Here is a 9,138-nt window from a genome sequence, read left to right as displayed (position 1 = left end):
GTATTTATTTGATGTGGAGGACCCCATTGTAAAGAAAGCCTTGCCCTCTTCCCCGGGAACGTCTTAGAACAGAATTTACACACAAAAAAGAAAAATGAGTTCTCAGGGCTGTGAAAGACTAAGGTGAGATCATATCAAAGCCCTGTCACCAGAAATAGGAAGACATACTTATCCAGTCAGAAGTAGATCACACGCGGAATACAAATTAATTAGGTGCGGATACACAAACAGTTTCAGTAGAAAGAACAAATCTCACTCATCTCAAATCAATACATACAGAGAGAAGCCATTTAAATGCTAGAAGTGGAAAGGTTCATCCACAAAAACATCACTCCATCAAAATCATCACAGGAGAGAAGCCATTTAAATGCCTGGAAGTGTGGAAAGGGATTATTTGGACAGCCAATCTGTCTCCGCATCAAGAGTTCATACAGGAGAGAAGCATTTAAATGCTAGAATGTGGAAAGGAATTCATGGAAGACATTCACTCTCATCAAGCAATCAACACGGAGAGAAGCTTTTCAAATGCCGGGAATGAGAACGACTTTCGTGAGACACGAGATTTCATTATCATCAAAACATTCATACAGATAAAAGCCACTTAACTACTGGACTGTGGAAAGGACAGTCCTCCATCAGGTTCCACACGGGAGAAACGACTGCATCTGCCACTGCAGAATTAGTGCAGTTCGATGGGCCTTTAACTGCCTAGGTTCATGCTATGAAATTCTGGGAATGTCACTTGTTGTGATCACAGGCCTCTGACAGAAGGCCACATGTCCCACCCAACTGAATTTCCCGATCATAGTACAGTGGGCCCTCCTTATATGCGACTTGCCATGCACAGATTTGAGCACCCCGAATGGCACCTCAGGAGCGCTGCCCTCAGAGCTTCTTTCCTCTAGATCTCTTCCTTCCAGCCCAGGAAAGCCCAAGCCTGGCACCTGGCTGGAAGTGCTCCGACGGCAGCCCCCAGTCCCCCTTCCGGCGGGGGCCTCTGGGTCTGGCTGGTAGCAGGGAGCCTCAGCAGTCCCTGGAGCTGAACGGACCATGAGGTCATCCAGCCGGCCCCGAGCCCCCTCCAGGACTGAGCCACTTGGCCAGGCTTCCCTCGGACCTCTTCCTTCCGGTCTTCCTTTCAGCCAAGAGGCCCAAGCTGGCACCGGATGGAAGGACTCCGAGGGCAGCGCTCCTGCGTCCCCCATGTCCCTCGAGCCCCTTCCTCCTGGCCCCCGGCTGTCCCATTGCTGGCAGGAGGGACCTGAAGGAAAGAGCTCCGAGGGCCGGCGCTTTGGCCAGCCGGCCTCAGAGCACCCCCGGAAGGACACTGGCAGCACTCCTTCGGACCCCCCCACTTCCCCAGCCGCCCCCTCGCGCGCGCCCAGCCCTGCTGGACCACTGGCAGAGTTGGAGGTGCTTGCCCCAGCCTGACTGAGCCAGCAGAAACCGCGAGCCTTGGCCCTCTCTTGCGAAGCAAGGGCCTGAGGAACCCCAGGGAGGCACTCCCCGGTCCCCATTCCTGAGTGCCTCTGGGCCCGCTGATGCCTCGTGTCCTTCAACTCGCGACCTGCGAGGCCCACTGCCGCCCTCCGGCTGTGATAGGCGGCGCGAAAAGAATGGAGGAGAGCAAGGAAGGCCAAGGTACCTTCCGGGTGGCTGGGGCCACGCCCTTTGTTCCCCAAGGTATCGCAGCCATGTGCTGCGCCCCCACCATTGAATCAATGGGACCTTGAGCCACCGGATTTTCCCATACGCGGGGGGGTCCGGAAAACATCCCCCGCATAAGCGGGCGGACGTACCTGAGCCGTGTAGTAAAAGCCGTGTCAAACCTTTTTTTTCCCTGCAATGTGAATACAGCTGAGTTACATGTTTAGCATGTGGAACCAGTTCCAGTCCCAGAGAGGTCTTAATTCTCATCAAGCAACTACAAATCAGAGAACCCATTTAATGCTTGCTTCTGAAAGTCTTCAACCGGAAGATAACCCCTCACTTGCCCTCATACCAACTGACCCAGGCACAACACTCTTGAACAAAGTTGTCAAAGAGAGATCTCACTCAGCATAAGCAGCTCCCCACCTATGGGGAAAACCATTTATATGCTCGAGTGTAGAAACAGCTTGGCAGAAGATAGGCTCCTCTTCCATTAAGGAAACCTACAGAGAACCATAGACATTAGCGTGTAAAGGGTTTAGGTAAGACGGTAAAAAACTTACCTCATCTTCAAGCAACTCAAATGCGGGGGAACCATTTCAATGTTGGAGCGTGGAAACCCGAGTTTCTGTTGGAAAATGTGCCTCTCCCATCCATCCATAAGCAATCTACAAGCGAATCCTGTGTCCCCAGCAAGCCCAAGTTTCTTGAGATCGCGGGTCACAAGTCGGCCGGGCAAAATGATGGACACGAGCTGTTCCTGTCCTGATCGCTACAGGACTGTGGCATAACGTTTAATAGTTGCATGGGTCTTTCTTAGGCCTTGTGTGCTTTTTGGGGGAGAGTTATAAAAGCGTAAGGCCAAGTATTTATCGAAAGGTGCTATGAGAAGTCTAAGGGAATAAAAGCTAAAACCCGCAATTCCTAGTTAATCACAGAGGGAAGCAGGCATGGGGAGAAGGAAGGACAGATGTGGCCACTGGCCACCCACTTCCCCTCCTTGCCCCACAGATGAAGGAAGGAGGGCCAGATGGCCTGCCTTTTACTTTCCTTGAGAGGACGTCAATCCCTCCTCTCTCCTCTGCAACTGGGAAGCCAGAAGATTTTGAGTGTGCGTCCAAGGGCCGAGTGTGCGGCCAAGACAACCCCCACTTTTCACAAAAGGTCCATTCTGGAGAATTTACATATTAACTAAATTTTATTTTGAATCAGTTCTAATGGGGTTTTCACACGTCTACGTTTTATGAGTGGCAACATTTTAGGATTTACCAGCTTTCTTAACTGCGTTCACGCTTTCACTTGCTTTTTTTTAATCCACACTGTATCGCTTTTTTTTGAAAAAAATAAAACGTGTTTAAATTGATCTTCTTGTTCCTGCCCTGCGACTGGCGCTGAGCTCGTATTCAATCCTCATCTTATCTCATCACAGCAGCCCCATCTGAAGAATAGAATGATGGTTCCAACCTCCCATCAGTAGCACTTGCTTCCTTGACACACCTCCTCCTCATCCTATCCTCTCCGTCTTTGCCTTCTGAATGGGCCCCCTCAAAATAAGGAGGGAGTGGGCCTTGCCACTGAAAAGGGAGAGATGGCGAGAGGCGAAAAGGAGATAAGGCCTTAAGAGCTCGTTCCTGGCCTCCAGACAACATCTTCACTCAGGTGGGAAAGAGTGCAATGGAGAGTGGCTTCTGGGAGGTTCCCCAAGTGCCTGTCATGAGAGGAATTCCAATCTGTGGGTGTTTGGGTGTCTGTTCTGGACACAAACACCCCACAGATGCCACATACAGGGCCGTAGCCAGGATTTTGGGAAGGGGGGGTCCAGACTAAGTGCCACCATTATAATGGGGCTTGGGTGTGACGGCGCGGCAGCACACACCATTCATTTTATCTAACGGAAAGGGGGGTCCGGACCCCAAGAACCCCCCCCCCTTGGCTACATCTCTGCCACAAACCATGAGACTGCCTGTTCTGTTCTTGTTAATTATGTTTAGTGATGATGAGTGAGATCTTTCTTGTTAATGGAGCCCCATGTACATGCTGCCATTAGAGAGAACAGGCTGAAGCCATTAGAAGATGTGCCAATCTGTGGATGGCAAGCGCACAGATAGACAGGGCTTGACTGTATTTATATCCCACTTTTCCCCTAAAATTGGGACACAAACCAACTTACACATTAAAAAAAGTACTGTTATAAATATACAAAAGTGTTTGGGGAGAGGTGGGATACAAATAAATATTATTATTATTATTATTATTATTATTATTAATCTGAATAAAACTAACATAATAGACTTTCATATAATACATACATGTTACATTATACAGATTATTCATTGCATATTACAAGTTATATATATTGTATTATATCATACATATATGTATACATAGGGCTGTGTCAGAGAAGAGCAGCATTGATTCTCGCTGCTTTTTAAGGCTTCAGTGGGGATTTTTGTTTCTTTGTTAGTGCTCCATGGTCTCCATGAGTCAGTAGTCCCCAAACTTTGCTCTTTAAGGGATTTTGGACTTCGGTTCCCAGAATCCCAGACTATTGGCCAACATGGCTGAGGCTTCTGGAAGCTGAACTCCAAAATCTCCTAAGGGCACAATTTGGGAACCACTGGTCTTAGTAGATGGGATATCTTTGGTTTTGTTCCTTCTTCCCATTTGTATCCATGAACACACAGACTAAAGGGGTGGGCTTTCTGCTGAGTATCTGGGTTGCTTATGTAGCTGCACAAGGCCAAAAGCCCAGAACTAACCAGGGCATGGGACAAGGAATAGAGGGATAAACAACTACTGGGCAGCAGCAGCAGTGGTAGGTGACATGGAAGGAGGCCCTCACAGAAAGTACTTCAGTGACACCATAACTGACACATGCTAGCACTGCACAGAGGGAGGCATATTGGCGTGTGTGCAGCCCGAAGTGCACACTGCTGAACTTTGCACCAGGAACACACACCACAGAAATCTCTTCTGTACAGTTCAGTGCAGGCTGGAGGACTCTTTCTCCCACACTCAGAAGCTGCAGACACAATAACACATTGAGTACTCTTAATGAGGCTTTTAATCTTTCTTCCTATATTTACAGTATCTCACACCGACCGACAAAATGCTCTGCACCACTATATACAGGAACACCACACCAGGCATTGGAGCTCCTCCCTTATATACACATTCACTGATGGAGCTATTTAAGGCCCGTTACAGACGGGCGTAAAGTACGTCCCCAGGATGTACTAGGGTTAGGAAACGCATCCATTCCGTCAAAACAGAAGCAGCGCAGTAGTGACGTACTGGCACTGCACGAGGGCGCCTGGGGCGCCCTTTCCACAGGCGCCGGAATGAGATCCGTTTCGGAGCTCCTTCCAGCATTGTGTCACTGGTGCAGCCTTTAGATGGCTGCGCCAGGAACGCAAAGCAGAAAGGGGCCGAGTTGCCCCTTTCTGCTTATCCCCGCCACCATCAGTTGTCCTTGGGGCTTGAAGCTACAAGGACACCCCTTTCCAGGCCGCGGGGAAATGGCCTTTTGCCGCCTCCCAGCGACCTGGAAAGTGGCGGATTGGGGCCTCAGAGGCTGCTGCTGTGGCAGTGGAGGCCCCGATCCGGCGGGGAAAGAACCGGATACAGGTCGTCCCAAAAGGGCAGTCTGTAATGCGCCATATACACATACACTGATGGAGCTATTAGTTCAACCCCTTACTGGTGGGCAACAGTCTCCTGTTCCCCATGTGGCATGACTTTGCAGTATGGAAGCCTGGTGGTTTCATGTCCTGCCTTTGTGTCAGACAAAGCTGCATCCTCTCACCCTATCTGTTGAACTTGTATGCAGAAAATATCATATGAAGAGTAGGCTTGGATACAGAAGGAGGAGTGAAGATAGGGGAAGGAATATATGTAATATATGTATTGTTCAGGACTCCCTGAAGCAACATCTCAGGCTTGGCCAAATTGATCACCAACAATGGTCTGCCCTGGCCTCGCACCGGGAGGCATGGAGACGCACTATCCATGATGCTGCAGCCTTTTTTGAAAACTCACACCGATTGAGTCTCGAAGAGAAATGACAACGCAGAAAGAACCGCAACCTGGAAACATCACCCAAGGAGACTTTCAGATGTGCTTTCTGCAACCGGACCTGTTTGTCCCAGATTGGCCTTTTTAGTCACCAACGCGCTTGTACAAAGCGCGGTTTGAGTCCTTCCTGAATCTTCGTTCGCGAAACAAAGCCAGAGATTGTAAATAAGATATGTAGACAAAATAATTGAATATTTCTCATACTTCGCATCAAACATTGATCAGAATGGAGACTGCAGTCAAGAAATTAGAAGACCAGGAATGGGAAGGGCAGGTATGAAAGAAATGGACAAAATAGTTTTTTTGTGGGTTTTCGGGTTATGTGGCCATATTCCTGATGTTTCGCCAGCATCTGTGGCTGGCATCTTCAGAGAACGCTGACCAGGAAGAGAGTGAATGAGGTCCTTACCTTGACCTGTGGATAAGTCGACTCAAGGGAGACAACAACAGCAACCACAATATTAGAAAGCCAGTGTGGTGTGGTGGTTTGAGTGCTGGACTAGGGCATTGGGTTCAAATTCCCACTCAGCCACTTTGGAAAGTCACACTCTCTCAGCCTCAGAGGACGGCAATGGTGATCCACACACACCCACCCTGAACAAACCTTGCCAAGAAAACTTTATGGTTACTGTAAGTTGGAAAAGGACTTGAAGGAACACGACAACAAAAACGTGCTCTTCTTCAGTGTGTGTCCCACCAAAGGATTTTGGGGGGCCTGGGGTGATGCTGGGGATGCTGGTGGCTGTAGCCGAGGAGCCATGAATCCCTGCCAGGAAGGTGCTCTTTTCTAGGGGGGAAATTCCATCCATGTCCCTCTGCCCTTGTGTCCCTTTGGGGTCCATGGGGGGTTGTGTGTGTCTTGGACCAGATCCCAGAGGATGCCAAGGACCCAGTGTTTTTGGCACAGAAGGGAGACTCTGAAGCAGAGGTGACAAGGCACCCATTAGGGAAGGAAAGAATACTCAGTATACAAAAACAATATTCAAACAGAAACATGTTGCGAGAGATTGAGCCTTCCTTGTCAGGGAGCTCTGGTGCCCCACCAAACTACAAATCCCAGGATTCCACAGCAAAGAAGAGCCTTGGGAGTGAAAATGGATGTCAAGTGCTTTGTTTCTGCAGGGTCTCAGCAGCCTAATATAACTTTTCCATTGTTTCCATTGGCCCATGGGTGCTGCTGATAGAGAGGGACTCTAAAGCCCATCTTCTTGGTGGCAGAGGCCTCCTGCTCTGAGGTGACTGGAAGATGGCGCTGCTGACCAATGAGAAGGCAGCTGGAGCTCAGCCAATAGCGTGAGGGCTGGGGAGTGTAAAGGTTTGGAAGTGAGAGGCAGTGGTCAGTTGGGGCTGAAGGCTCCTGAGGGAGGGTCCTCTCCAAGGCAGTGAGAGGGCTTTGGGTGACAGAGTTCCTGAGGGACTGAGATGTTGGAACCAAAGGCTAAAAGGCCTTGGTCACAAACATACTCTAGAGCAGAGAGGACTGTGTTGTGTTCCTTGATGGTGGCGGAAAGACTGTGGGCTTAAGCACTGGAAGGGGAAATGGGCAACGCCAGTTCAATATATGCATTGTAACAAAGGAAGACAACAACAACCCGTTTGGAAACAAGTTTATTCCATTCTGGTATTCAATAAGCTTTGGGCCTTTGTTTCAATCTCACTTGCCTTATGTTGATTTCAGAGACAGCAACACTACCTGCATTTGGGAAATCTTTTGGTGTTCGAGGTGGAGGCTGACAGGATAGAAACCTCCAATTACGTATTAAGTGGTGGGATAAGGATAATCCCTCAGGGCTGCCATCATCCAAAGCCAGTGTTAAGGTGAGGGTTAACTGGGCTCCTCCTCCTCCTCCATTCCAGACTCTGAAGGGGGCCATGATCATAGAATCATAGCGTTGGAAGAGACCCCAAGGGCCATCCAGTCCAACCCCATTCTACCATGCAGGAAATCTCAATCAAAGCCCTCCCTGGGAAAGATGGCCATCCAGCCTCTGCTTAAAGACCTCCAAGGAAAGAGATTCCACCAGCCTCTGAAGGAGGTATTCCCCTGTGGAGCAGCCCTTACTCTCAGGAAGTTCCTCCTAATGTTGAGGTGCAATCTCTTTTCCTGTAACTTGCATCCATTGCTCCACATTCTAGTCTCTGGAGCAGCAGAAAACAAGCTTGCTCCCTCCTCAACATTACATCCCTTCAAGTATTTAAACAGGGCTATAATGTCACCCCTTAACCTTCTCTTCTCCCTAGGTCTTTCTTCATAAGGTTTGGTTTCCAGACCCTTCACCATTTTTGTTGCCCTCCTTTGGACACGCTCCAGTTTCTCAATGTCCTTTCTGAATTGTGGTGCCCAGAACTGGACACAATATTCTAGGTGGGTCCTGACCAGAGCAGAATACATTGGCACTATTACTTCTCTTGATCTAGACACTATACTTCTATTGATGCAGCCTAAAATAGCATTGGCCTTTTTAGCTGCCGCATCACACTGTTCACTCATGTTCAACTTGTGGTCTACTTGGACTCCTAGATCCCTTTCACACGTACTTTCATTCAGCCAGGTGTCACCCATCCTATATCTGTGCATTTTATTTTTCCGCCCTAAGTGCAATACCTTACATTTCTCCGTGTTGAATTTCATTTTGTTAGCTTTGGCCCAGCTTTCCAGTCTATTCAGGTCATTTTGAATCTTGATCCTGTCCTCTGGAGTATTAGCTATTCCTCCTAATTTGGTATCATCTGCAAATTTGATAAGTATGCTCCCAATTCTGTCATCCAGGTCATTGATAAAGATGTTGAATATCACTGGGCCCAGGACAGAGCCCTGTGGGACCCCACTGGTCACTTCTCTCCAGGATGAAAAGGAGCCATTGTTGAGCACCCTTTGGGTTCATTCGGTCAACCAGTTACAAATCCACTTAACAGTTGCCTTGTCTAGCCCACATTTTACAAGCTTGTTTGCAAGAATGTCATGGGAAACCTTGTCAACATGACATCCCTTCAAGTATTTAAACAGGGCTATCATGTCACCCCTTAACCTTCTCTTCTTCCTAGGTCTTTCTTCATAAGGTTTGGTTTCCAAACCATTCACCATTTTGGTCGCCCTCCTTTGGACATGCTCCAGTTTCAAGGCTGGGCCTCAATTGTGTCTTTTGGACTCCAACTCCCAGAAGGCCCAGCCGTCTCAGCCAAGGGCCGGGGATTCTGGGAGCTGGAGTCCAAAGCCCCTGGAGGCCATAGGGCCCTCCCTTCCGGCTCTCTGCCTCTTCCTCTCCTCCTCCTCCATCATCATCATCATCATCATCATCATCACAATCCCAGGCCCAGCCCCCGGGGCTCCCTCCCTCAGCTTCCGGGAAGGAGAGCAGCAGGAGGAGGGTCAGTGGAGATCTGCCCCCCTAAAATGGAGGAGATGAGGGCCAG

At 49.1% G+C, this 9,138-nt stretch overlaps 1 protein-coding gene across 1 annotated transcript in view; it reads left to right on the top strand.

Moving 5' to 3' along the window:
• The first annotated feature begins 7,466 nt into the window (after positions 1–7,466).
• The window catches only part of LOC121921988 (zinc finger protein with KRAB and SCAN domains 4-like), an 8,494-nt gene continuing 6,822 nt past the window's right edge, over positions 7,467–9,138 (top strand). Inside the window, exon 1 of the mRNA XM_042450827.1 lies at positions 7,467–7,542. The gene's annotated coding sequence lies outside the window, so the exon portion shown is untranslated. The remainder of the gene's footprint in view (positions 7,543–9,138) is intronic.

The sequence above is a fragment of the Sceloporus undulatus genome, chromosome 2 (genome assembly GCF_019175285.1).
Source record: "Sceloporus undulatus isolate JIND9_A2432 ecotype Alabama chromosome 2, SceUnd_v1.1, whole genome shotgun sequence".
Lineage (NCBI taxonomy): Eukaryota > Metazoa > Chordata > Lepidosauria > Squamata > Phrynosomatidae > Sceloporus > Sceloporus undulatus.
Note: the sequence above shows the minus strand (reverse complement) of the source record. Positions and strands in the feature narration are given on the sequence as shown.